Here is an 11,985-nt window from a genome sequence, read left to right as displayed (position 1 = left end):
TAAACATATTGCAAACCCTACAGCGGGAATCCCTCACGCTTGCGCGACACGGAGAGCACCATAGGACAGCACCAATAATAAAACATACAACTCAAACCAATCATGATCATCAAATAGCCATTAGGACAAAACAGATCTACTCAAACATCATAGGATAGTCATACATCATTGGGAAATAATATATAGCGTTGAGCACCATGTTTAAGTAGAGATTACAGCGGGTAAGAGAGAGGTTACACCGCTGCATAGAGGGGGGAAGAGTTGGTGATGGTGGCGGTGAAGTTATTGGTGAAGATTGCGGTGATGATGATGACCCCCGGTGGCACTCCGGCGCCACCGGAAGCGAGGGGGAGAGAGCCCCCTACTTCTTCTTCTTCCTTGACCTTCTCCCTAGATGGGAGAAGGGTTTACCCTCTGGTCCTTGGCTCCCATGGCGTGGGAGGGGTGAGAGCCCCTCTGAGATTGGATCTATCTCTCTGTTTCTCTCTGGTTATGCGTTCTCTTCTGGCTCTGTTTCACCGTTTCGTGTATATATGGAGATCCGTAACTCCGATTGGCCTGAAACCTTCACCGTGATTTTTTTTCTGAATATTAGCTTTCTTGCGGCAAAAGAAGAGCGTCAACTGCCTTACAGTGGGCTCACGAGGGTAGGGGGCGCGCCCTAAGGGGGGGGGCGCCCCCTGCCTCGTGACCACCTCGGGCACTGGTTCGCGTTGATTTTCCTTCCGAATTTTCCATATTTTCCAAAATAAGATCCGTCCGTTTTTATCCCGTTTGGACTCCGTTTGATATGGATATTCTGCGAAACCAAAAACATGCAACAGACATGAACTGGCACTGGGCACTGGATCAATATGTTAGTCCCAAAAATAATATAAAAAGTTGCCAAAAAGTATATGAAAGTTGAATAATATTGGCATGGAACAATCAAAAATTATAGATACGACGGAGACGTATCAGCATCCCCAAGCTTAATTCCTGCTCGTCCTCGATAGGTAAATGATAAAAAAGATAATTTTTGATGTGGAATGCTACCTAGCATAATCTTGATCATATGTCTAATCATGGCATGAATATTAAGACACAAGTGATTCAAAGCAATAGTCTATCCTTTGACATAAAAATAATAATACTTCAAGCATACCAACCAAGCAATTATGTCTTATTGAAATAACATAGCCAAAGAAAGCTCATCCCTACAAAATCATATAGTCTGGCTATGCTCCATCATCACCACACAAAATATTCACATCATGCACAACCCCGATGACAAGCCAAGCAATTGTTTCATACTTTTGACGTTCTCAAACCTTTTCAACTTTCACGCAATACATGAGCGTGATCCATGGACATAGCACTATAGGTGGAATAGAATATGATGATGGGGGTTATGTGGAGAAGACAAAAGGGAGAAAGTCTCACATCAACTAGGCGTATTAATGGGCTGTGAAGATGCCCATTAATAGATATCAATGTGAGGAGTAGGGATTGCCATGCAACGGATGCACTAAGAGCTATAAGTTTATGAAAGCTCAAACTGGAAACTAAGTGGGTGTGCATCCAACTTGCTTTCTCATGAAGACCTCGGGCATTTGAGGAAGCCCATCATCGGAATATACAAGCCAAGTTCTATAATGAAAATTCCCACTAGTATATGAAAGTGATAACTCAAGAGACTCTCTATATGAAGAACATGGTGCTACTTTGAAGCACAAATGTGGTAAAAGGATAGTAACATTGCCCCTTCTCTCTTTTTCTCTCATTTTTTTTCTTTTTTTTCTTTTTTTGTAGGCTTCTTTGGCCTCTCTCTCTCCTTTTTTGGGGGGCTTCTTTGGCCACTTTTATTTTGATAACCTCACATGGGACAATGTTCTAATAATGATGATCATCACACTTTTATTTACTTACAACTCAATATTACAACTCGATATCTAGAACAAAGATATGACTTCATATGAATGCCTCCGGCGGTGTACCGGGATGTGCAACGATCTAGCATAGCAATGACATCAAAAAAACGACAAGCCATGAAAACATCATGCTAGCTATCTTACGATCATGCAAAGCAATATGCCAATAAATGCTCAAGTCATGTATATGATGATGATGGATGTTGCATGGCAATATATCTCGGAATGGCTATGGAAATGCCATGATAGGTAGGTATGGTGGATGTTTTGAGGAAGGTATATGGTGGGTTTATGGTACCGGCGAAAGTTGCGCAGTACTAGAGAGGCTAGCAATGGTGGGAGGGTGAGAGTGCGTATAATCCATGGACTCAACATTAGTCATAAAGAACTCACATACTTATTGCAAAAATCTATTAGTCATCGAAACAAAGTACTACGCGCATGCTCCTAGGGGGATAGATTGGTAGGAAAAGACCATCGCTCGTCCCCGACCGCCACTCATAAGGAAGACAATCAATAAATTAATCATGCTCCGACTTTGTTACATAACGGTTCACCATACGTGCATGCTACGGGAATCACAAACCTCAACACAAGTATTTCTAAAATCCACAACTACCCACTAGCATGACTCTAATATCACCATCTTTATATCGCAAAACTATTGCAAGGAATCAAACATATCATATTCAGTGATCTACAAGTTTTATGTAGGATTTTATGACTAACCATGGGAATGACCAATTCCTGTCATCTCTCTAAAGAGATATAAGTGAAGCAAGAGAGTTTAACTCTTTATACAAAAGATATGCCCACATTCTAACAAATATAAGTGAAGCAAAAGAGCATTCTACAAATGGCGGTTGTCTATGTAAAGAGAAACAGGCAATCCAAACTTCAAATGATATAAGTGAAGCACATGAAGCATTCTATAAAGCCATACTCAAAAGATATAAGTGAATTGCAAAGAGCATTCTATAAATCAAACAAGGACTATCTCATACCAGCATGGTGCATAAAAGAAAAATGAAAACTAAATGCAAAAGACGCTCCAAGATTGCACATATCGCATGAACGAAACGAATCCGAAAACATACTGATACTTGTTGAAGAAAGAGGGGATGCCTTCCCAGCATCCCCAAGCTTAGACACTTGAGTCTCCTTGAATATTTACTTGGGGTGCCTCGGGCATCCCCAAGCTTGAGCTCTTGCCTCTCTTCCTTCTTCTCACATCGAGACCTTCTCGATCATCGAACACTTCATCCACACAAAACTTCAACAGAAAACTCGGTAAGATCCGTTAGTATAATGAAGCAAATCACTACTCTAAGTACTGTTGCAAACCAATTCATATTTTTTTGCATTGTGTCTACTGTAATATAACTTTTTAATGGCTTAATACATTAATATGAATCGATAGTTTCATCAAAACAAGCAAACTATGCATCAAAAACAGAATCTTTCTAAAACAGAACAGTCTGTAATAATTTGAACATTCACCATAGTTCTGATACTTGAAAAATTCTGCCAAAATTAGGAAAACTAAACAATTTGTACAGAAAGACAGTGCAAAAATAATCAGAACCATTTGACGTTCCAGTAAAACATTAAAATTCACGCACTACAGCCAAAGTTTCTGTCCTGCACCGCACAAACCAACAAGCATCGTAAACATCCTAAAGGAAAACCTTGGCACATTATTTTTATAATACAATGCAATTGTACAAGGGGATAATTATTTTTGTTGAAAAGTTTCCTTTTTGAAAAAATTTTGGGTTCCCCTCTTTATTTTTGTTGTTTTTAAACTATATAAAAGCACTCAACAGAAATAAATGACTCTCTAAAACTTCTGGGTCGTCTCCCTGGCAGCGCTTTGTTTAAAGCCATTAAGCTAGGCATGTAGTGCTCAAGTAGTGAATCCACCCGGATCCCAAGGTATATCAAAGCCAATTTGAATCAACAATGATTTGTAATTTAGTGGTGAGCACAAGGTAACATATATCATGTAATGACGAAGTCTAACTCTCTTCCTATGCATCGGCATGTCATAAAAGAACAATTCATGCACACAAAGTAAAGGCCAATGCATAGTATAAACAGTTTCTTGCAATTTTATCATGTTGGAAAAATAGAGAGGTAGAGATATAGTTCCTCTCTCATAATAATTGCAAGTAGGAGCAGCAATCACATGCATATTATACTCATCAAAATCATCATGTATAGTAGTAAAAGGCAACCCATCAATATAATCCTTAATAAGTGCAAACTTCTCCGATATAGTGTAGTTGGGAGAATTCAAAAAGATAATAGGACTATCATGCATGGGTGCAATAGCAACAACTTCATGTTTAACATAAGGAACTATAGCAAGTTCATCTCCATAAGAATCATTCATATTGGCATCTTGGCCACAAGCATAGCAAGCATCATAAAAAAGGGATATTTCAAGAGAATCAAAGGGATCATAACAGTCATCATAGCAATCATCCTTCGGTAAGAACGAAGGGGAATTAAACAATGTACGAGTTGAAGAGTTACTCTCATTAGAAGGTGGGCACGGGTGATCAATCCGCTCTTCCTCCTTTTGTTCTTCGCTCTCCTCCTCATCTCTTTCATCCAATGAGCTCACAGTTTCATCAATTTCTTCTTCCATAGACTCCTGCAAAATATTAGTCTCTTCTTGGACAGCGGAGTATTCCTCAATATATTGTTTAACATAGGTATTAGAAGCATAATTCTCATAACAATATTCAAGTATAGAAAAAATTTCATATTTGTAAAGAGTAGCATCATACTTTTCAATCAAAGAAGCAATTTCAAAAGCACCCTTAAAAGCAACAAATTCTTCAATTTGTTGAACATCATAGTAATTATAAACACCCTTAGCATATGAAGATAAGATTCCATTATCAATAAACTCACATTGGTAGGGAAGGTGTTTCTTAGGGTTTTCAGAACAACAAGTAAAATCATAATAATAACATAAATTCCAAGCATAGCATTGCATAGTATTAATTTGATGCTGCAAAAGTTTCCCTTTTTGAGATATTCGGTGTCGCACATAACAAGCATGCTCGTCTAAAGATTTGCCCTCAACTAGGCTAGTTGGGGTTTTAGCATGAGCACATAGTGATCGAAGATGATCCAAGTAATAAGCTTCAGCAGTGTGATAGATTTTGAGTGGTTCTTCAACCATTGTTCAGTAGGTACAACTAATTTTTTTGGTATTTTGCGTTTCCTACCCATAACTAAAGATAGAAAACAACTAAGAACAGCAAAATAAAAATTACTTAGTGATAAAGCAAACATCACACACGAGAATATTCACCCCACGCTATTGCTCCCCGGCAACGGCGCCAGAAAAAGGTCTTGATAACCCACAAGTATAGGGGATCAATTGTAGCCTCTTTTGATAAGTAAGAGTGTCGAAACCAACGAGGAGCTAAAGGTAGAACAAATATTCCCTCAAGTTCTATCGACCACCTATACAACTCTACGCACGCTTGGCGTTCGCTTTACCTAGAAAAAGTATGAAACTAGAAGTACTTTGTAGGTGCTTTTGGGTAAGCTTGCAAGAAAGTAAAGAACAAGAAAATAAAAGCTAGGGGCTGTTTAGATAAAGACACAACTAAATTAGTTTTAGTAGAGATCTTTTGTCAACAAGAAAGTTATTTGTCCCTAGGCAATCGATAACTAGACCGGTAATCATTATTGCAATTTTATTTGAGGGGGAGGCATAAGCTAACATACTTTCTCTACTTGGATCATATGCACTTACGATTGGAACTCTAGCAAGCATCCACAACTACTAAAGATTCATTAAGGTAATACCCAACCATAGCATTAAAGTATCAAGTGTGGGGACCCCGACTCATAAGTCGAGATCACCGAATGCACGTGTACAGTGATCCCAGAGATCAATGCTCACTGAACACACAAAAGCTGAATAACAAGAGTCTTACATCCATACATACCGTTCTACACAAGTAGGACCATTATGGTCAAGTCTTGAATGTATCATCGCAGCGGAAATCTTCAATAACAACTTGGACCCATGCCATCTGCCTTAACCCTACAGGCATTCTGACTGGGAAGCGTCCTAGCTCGCATGTTCATCGCCAAAGTATTCTTCATTATATCTTGTTCTTTCATGCCTGGCCAATAAAATAACCAGTGGCAAGCCAATGAGTACTTTGAATGTACTCGCAAGCAACCCAAGGGTGATAACAGAATAATTATGCAAGGCACTACTGCTAATTTGGCATTTTTGCGGAAAGCTAGTTTTTCTCATGCAAGTATGATCAACATTTATCAAGGATATGAATGCGTCTGCAACAAGTATCAGGAGGTTACAGACATCAACATCGAGAGAGAGAGTTATGAACAACTCATGCTCAAGCTCATCGTGACTTCCTCACGAATCACGTCAATAGATTTACCAAACCATGTTGTTTGTCAGAAACATATGGACGTAGTCTAAGCAGCACCACCCAACTGTCCTTTACCGTGGACACGGCTATTCGAATAGTTTTACACTCTGCAGAGGTTGCACACTTTACCCACAAGATCTGGGGAACTTCCGTGTCATCCACGACCCGCGATACCTCAAGTACCCGGGGTAAGCACCCGATCACTATCTTTCCCTAGACGATACTAACATAGAGTCCACTCGATTGGTAGTAACCCCCGTGCCCAACATTTCACAACTTAAAATTGTGGTGCCTCGCTCCCATATTCATCATATACCACTGGCATGGGGTACCAACGGTGTGTCCGGTGCCCCATAAAAATGTTCTTGGCCGCCCTACCTGGCACGACTCCGTCCCGAGAGAGAGAGCACCAACTCTCCCCCGTCACTAGTAATGCGGGCTCCAAGCTAGTATCGGCCTAGGTAATCAATAATGCCCTTTCCCATACAAGGGTAGAGTGGTTGCGCATGTAAGGTTTGGACAGTCGACAAATCTTAAATCTAATCCGTCTCTGTAAACAACACTTTTATCGAGCCTCGGTACACTACCTCTCCACCAAGTAGTGACCTAGTTCATCATCATCTCCCAGGGGCATTAGTGGCACCCACTGGGCTTTTTTTTGCAAGTATGTCAAAGCACACTTGTTTCTTTCCATGCATAACCCTGACCACTTTGCGTAGCCATTTACTATAGCATATTTCTACAACCCACCAACACAACTCTAAGCAAGGGTAGAGTCATGAACAATGCAAGTATCAATGGAGTTGCAACGGAGGCAAGCCTAGCAAGGTTGCCATTCAAGGTATATCATGTACTCAGTGAAGCAATGAAAATGCCATCATGATGTAAAATGGTTCATCATGGTCAAAGGGCTGCTTGCCTGTTTTAAAAAAGTCTTCGAGGTCTTCAAATATCTCTGGCCCAACTCCAAGCATTTCGTCTACTTCGTCAACTATCGTTGAAAGCAACCATAATAAGCAACATAACAAGGCAGGAAATAAAAGTGCTCTAAAAATATTAATTTGACTTTTCTAGGACATCTCTGGTTATATGAAAAATAACCAGAGTGGTTTCATTAGAATTGGGTCAGTGGATATTTCTAAACATTTTGATATGATGGAATCAAGGGGTTTATGGGTTTGCAAGAAGTGTATAGAAATATTTTTTTGAAAAATGAGCAAAGGCACCCATTTAACAAACCATGCTTTTAGAAGCATCTAGGAGTTGGTTTCACTGGATTTGGAGTTCAAATGAATATTCTATGGATTTGCAAAGTTGACAAACATGAAGAAATGGCTCATTATTTTGTGGGGTACAGAAAGTATTAAGAAAAATGTTCATAAACTAAGTTATGAACTTAGAAACATCTAGGAATTTGAATCATGGCATTTGGATCAAATTTGAGCTCTCTGTGATTTTCTAAAGTTCATCACAGAAATGGAAAATGGGATTTTGATAAATATTTCTGAGGAGAAAGTTTCTGGAAAAATCTGCAAATAGCACCATGTGATAGATCATGATTTGTGGATCCCCTAGAAATTTGAATCATCAAATTTGGATATCATTTGAATTATTTGTGGATTTTACAAGTTTACAGAAAAAAGAAAAAGAAAAAGATTTTTACCCAAACGGGCTGGACCTTGGCGGTAACAACGTGCATTGGGCGAGGCTTAACAGCAGGGCGCCACTGGGCCGACCCAGCAGCTCAGCCGCTCGCACTAGGGGGGGGGGTGACGTCGGAGGCGGCTCCGTGGAATACGCCTTCGTGCGGGAGAGGCGAAATTTCCACTGTCCGTCTCCACTTAAACAGGCGGGGCCCACCCACCGGGTCGCTAACGAGTGGGCCCGGGGCTCAGGCCGTCTCCTACCTCCCGCTCGAACAGAGCAGAGGCAGGGGAGGCAAGGACGAGCGGTGCCGGCACTCTCCCGATCAACACAGGCCACCTCCGGCGGCGCTCGGCACACCGGAGGACTCAGCGCACCGCGGCGCACCCGTACATGTGTTGCACGCCCATGGGGAAGCCCGGGAAGAGGAGGGCTTCGGGTGCGGCGGACCGGGGCTGACGGCGGGCTCGGCAAGGCGAGGAAGGCACGGGGAGGAGGGAATGGAGCACGGGGGGAGTTGGCGGTGGTGATGAGAGGGTGTGGGTGTGTTCATGGGGACGAGAGAGGGGTCGAGGCCCACGAATTTAAGCGGTGGCCGGCGGCTCGGCTCCGGCCATGGACGAGGTTGGAAGGCACGAGGAGGGGAGTGGGTTGGTCCAGGGGATGCACGGGAGGGTGAGAGGGCCAAAGGAGTAGAGATGGGGCTCGGGGGTGGCCTTAAGTAGCTGACCCACGGCTCACCATGGACGCGGCGCACGGGTGGCCGCGGCAACGGCTGGGGAGGCCAGGAGAGAGGGCGAGGACTTGTCTGCGGCGTTAGTGGGGGTGGAGTAGGGCGCCAGGAAGAGATAGGAGGAGCGGGTCGAGCTCCGGGTGGAGCCACGAGCTCGCACGGCATTGGCGGGCTCGGGCGGCTCTGGGCACGCGCGTCATGGGCAAGACAGAGGGGGAAAGGAGGGGGCTAGCGCCGTGGCGTGTTGCGGACGTCGAGGCACCTCGACTGGCGCAAGGGGGAGGCTTGAGGTGGTCGGGGGACGCGGCATCAACGGTCGCCTGCTCTGCCTCACGCTCCAGAGCGCGTCTTTGGCCGGCATCCGCGGCTTTTCCGCGCGCACTCGCGCCTCCACTTGTGTCCAGTGGCTGCAGGAAGAATAAACAAGGGGGAGGAGGCCTTGGATGCTCTGGGACCTGGCAGGAGTGAGAGAGAGGTGAGAAAATGGGAGAAATGCAGCTGTCCAGAGAAGAAAAATGGGGTTCTCCCCCCCTTCATCATTGCTTCCTCGGGCAGCAAAGCACACAAGCGCTAGAGGGGGACTAGGAGGGGTCGTGGTAGAAAGTTGAGCCTACGGAGATTAGTGGAAGAGGCCAAAAATGGTATTTTTGTAAAGTGGTAGAAGGTGTTTGATGCTGGTTTGGGCAACTAGATGGTTTCCATTTGCCATGAGACTCCACAGGGTGGAATGACACATATAATTAGGGCCTTCCACCAATTTTGAGCTTATTTGGACAAAGTTGCCAATGCAACTTTTGTAAACCCTAGAAATTAGCAGAAATGGACTTTTCAAGATTTAGTCATGCAAATCTATTCTCCTTGATGCACCACTTAGTGTAGTGTCATCATTTGAGGCTCTGGACATGTCCACAAAAGTTGAGATCAAAAGGACACACTTGGCAATATAGAGTTGTTCAAACTTGGATCTGGACAGAGAGGGTTTTGGGGCACTTTTGTGAACCATAGTTATTTTGATTGATATGAAACTTTGCAAGATCATCACATTATGAATATGTTACTTGCTAGAATTTTCCTGGATTTATTTGAAAATATTTCTTATAGAAATATTTCAAATATTTGAAATGAGCTGAAATGGTTCTGGAGGGTTTTGTCCAATATTTTGATCATGACCATGTGTTTAAACTCATATATATGGACAATATATGTCCACTGAGCTTCCCTGATTTTTCTCAAATATTTTTGAAGTTTTAAAATAATTTTAACCTATTAAATACCATCTCTGGCCTAAAGAAAAAGCCTTTAAATAAAATAGGAAAATAACTTTCAAAATTATATTTTTGTGGTTTCTGGGTGTCCTATATCTAATATGAATCAAACATATTTTTGGAAAGATTTTTACTGCCCTTAATTAAGTACTTGCAGCGCAAACCTCAATTCAGGGGTTTTTGGAAAACTAATTTTTGAAAATACTATTTGGCCAAATTATTTTTGTAAGAAAATACTATATTGTTCTATACACATGGTATGATCATTGGGAAAAGGTTTTGGATCAAGGAGGAGTATAAGAGTTGGAGGATTTATTTGATTTTTAGAGCACTTGCAAACAATAGTCAAACATTCAATCAAAGCTAAGACAAAACACTCAAAAGTTTTTGTCAAACCACATTTTATCATGATTTATTAGCTTAAGTGTTGTGGCATGAAAATCAGTGTGTGACATCAAGTCCCCTTTATCCCATACGCAAACAACCTACTTACTCGGGTCTGTGCTTCTGTCACTCACGCCACCCACCATAAGCAAATCATGAACATATTGCAAACCCTACATCGGGAATCCCTCATGCTTGCACGACACGGAGAGCACCATAGGACATCACCAATAATAAAACATACAACTCAAACCAATCACGATCATCAAATAGCCATTAGGACAAAACAAATCTACTCAAACATCATAGGATAGCCATACATCATTGGGAAATAATATATAGCGTTGAGCACCATGTTTAAGTATAGATTACAGCGGGTAAGAGAGAGGTTACACCGCTGCATAGAGGGGGGAAGAGTTGGTGATGGTGGCGGTGAAGTTATTGGTGAAGATTGCGGTGATGATGATGACCCCCGGTGGCACTCCGGCGCCACCGGAAGCGAGGGGGAGAGAGCCCCCCCCCCCTATTCTTCTTCCTTGACCTTCTCCCTAGATCGGAGAAGGATTTCCCCTCTGGTCCTTGGCTCCCATGGCGTGGGAGGGGCGAGAGCCCCTCCGATATTGGATCTATCTCTCTGTTTCTCTCTGCTTATGCATTCTCTTCTGGCTCTGTTTCACAGTTTCGTGTATATATGGAGATCCGTAACTCTGATTGGCCTAAAACCTTCGCCGTGATTTTTTTCTGAATATTAGCTTTCTTGCGGCAAAAGAAGAGCGTCAACCGCCTTACGGTGGGCTCACGAGGGTAGGGGCGCGCCCTAAGGGGGGCACCCCCCTACCTTGTGACCACCTCGGGCACTGGTTCGCATTGATTTTCCTTCCAAATTTTCCATATTTTCCAAAAATAATATCCGTCCGTTTTTATCACGTTTGAACTCCGTTTGATATGGATATTCTGCGAAACCAAAAACATGCAACAGACAGGAACTGGCACTGGGCACTGGATCAATATGTTAGTCCCAAAAATAATATAAAAAGTTGCCAAAAAGTATATGAAAGTTGAATAATATTGGCATGGAACAATCAAGAATTATAGATACGATGGAGACGTATCATTCACCTAGCGGTGTATCTAGGACATATGCTTTCCTGGCAGCTATGAGGATAATCCTCATGTTACGGACCCAGTCCGTGTAGTTGCTGCCATCGTCTTTCAGCTTGGTTTTCTCTAGGAATGCGTTGAAGTTGAGGGCAACATTAGCGTGGGCCATTTGATCTACAATACATATTGCAAAGATTTTTAGACTATTTTCATGATAATTAAGTTCATCTAATCAAATTATTTAATGAACTCCCACTCAGATAGACATCCCTCTAGTCATCTAAGTGATACATGATCCGATTCAACTAGGCCGTGTCCGATCATCACGTGAGACGGACTAGTCATCATCGGTGAACATCTTCATGTTGATCGTATCTTCTATACGACTCATGTTCGACCTTTCAGTCTTTCATGTTCCGAGGCCATGTCTGTACATGCTAGGCTCGTCAAGTCAATCTAAGTGTATTGCGTGTGTAAATCTGGCTTACACCCGTTGTATGCGAATGTTAGAACCTATC

Source organism: Triticum urartu, chromosome 5A, assembly GCF_056163025.1.
Source record: "Triticum urartu cultivar PI428250 chromosome 5A, HENAU_Tu73, whole genome shotgun sequence".
NCBI lineage: Eukaryota > Viridiplantae > Streptophyta > Magnoliopsida > Poales > Poaceae > Triticum > Triticum urartu.
This window is presented reverse-complemented; position numbering follows the sequence as displayed.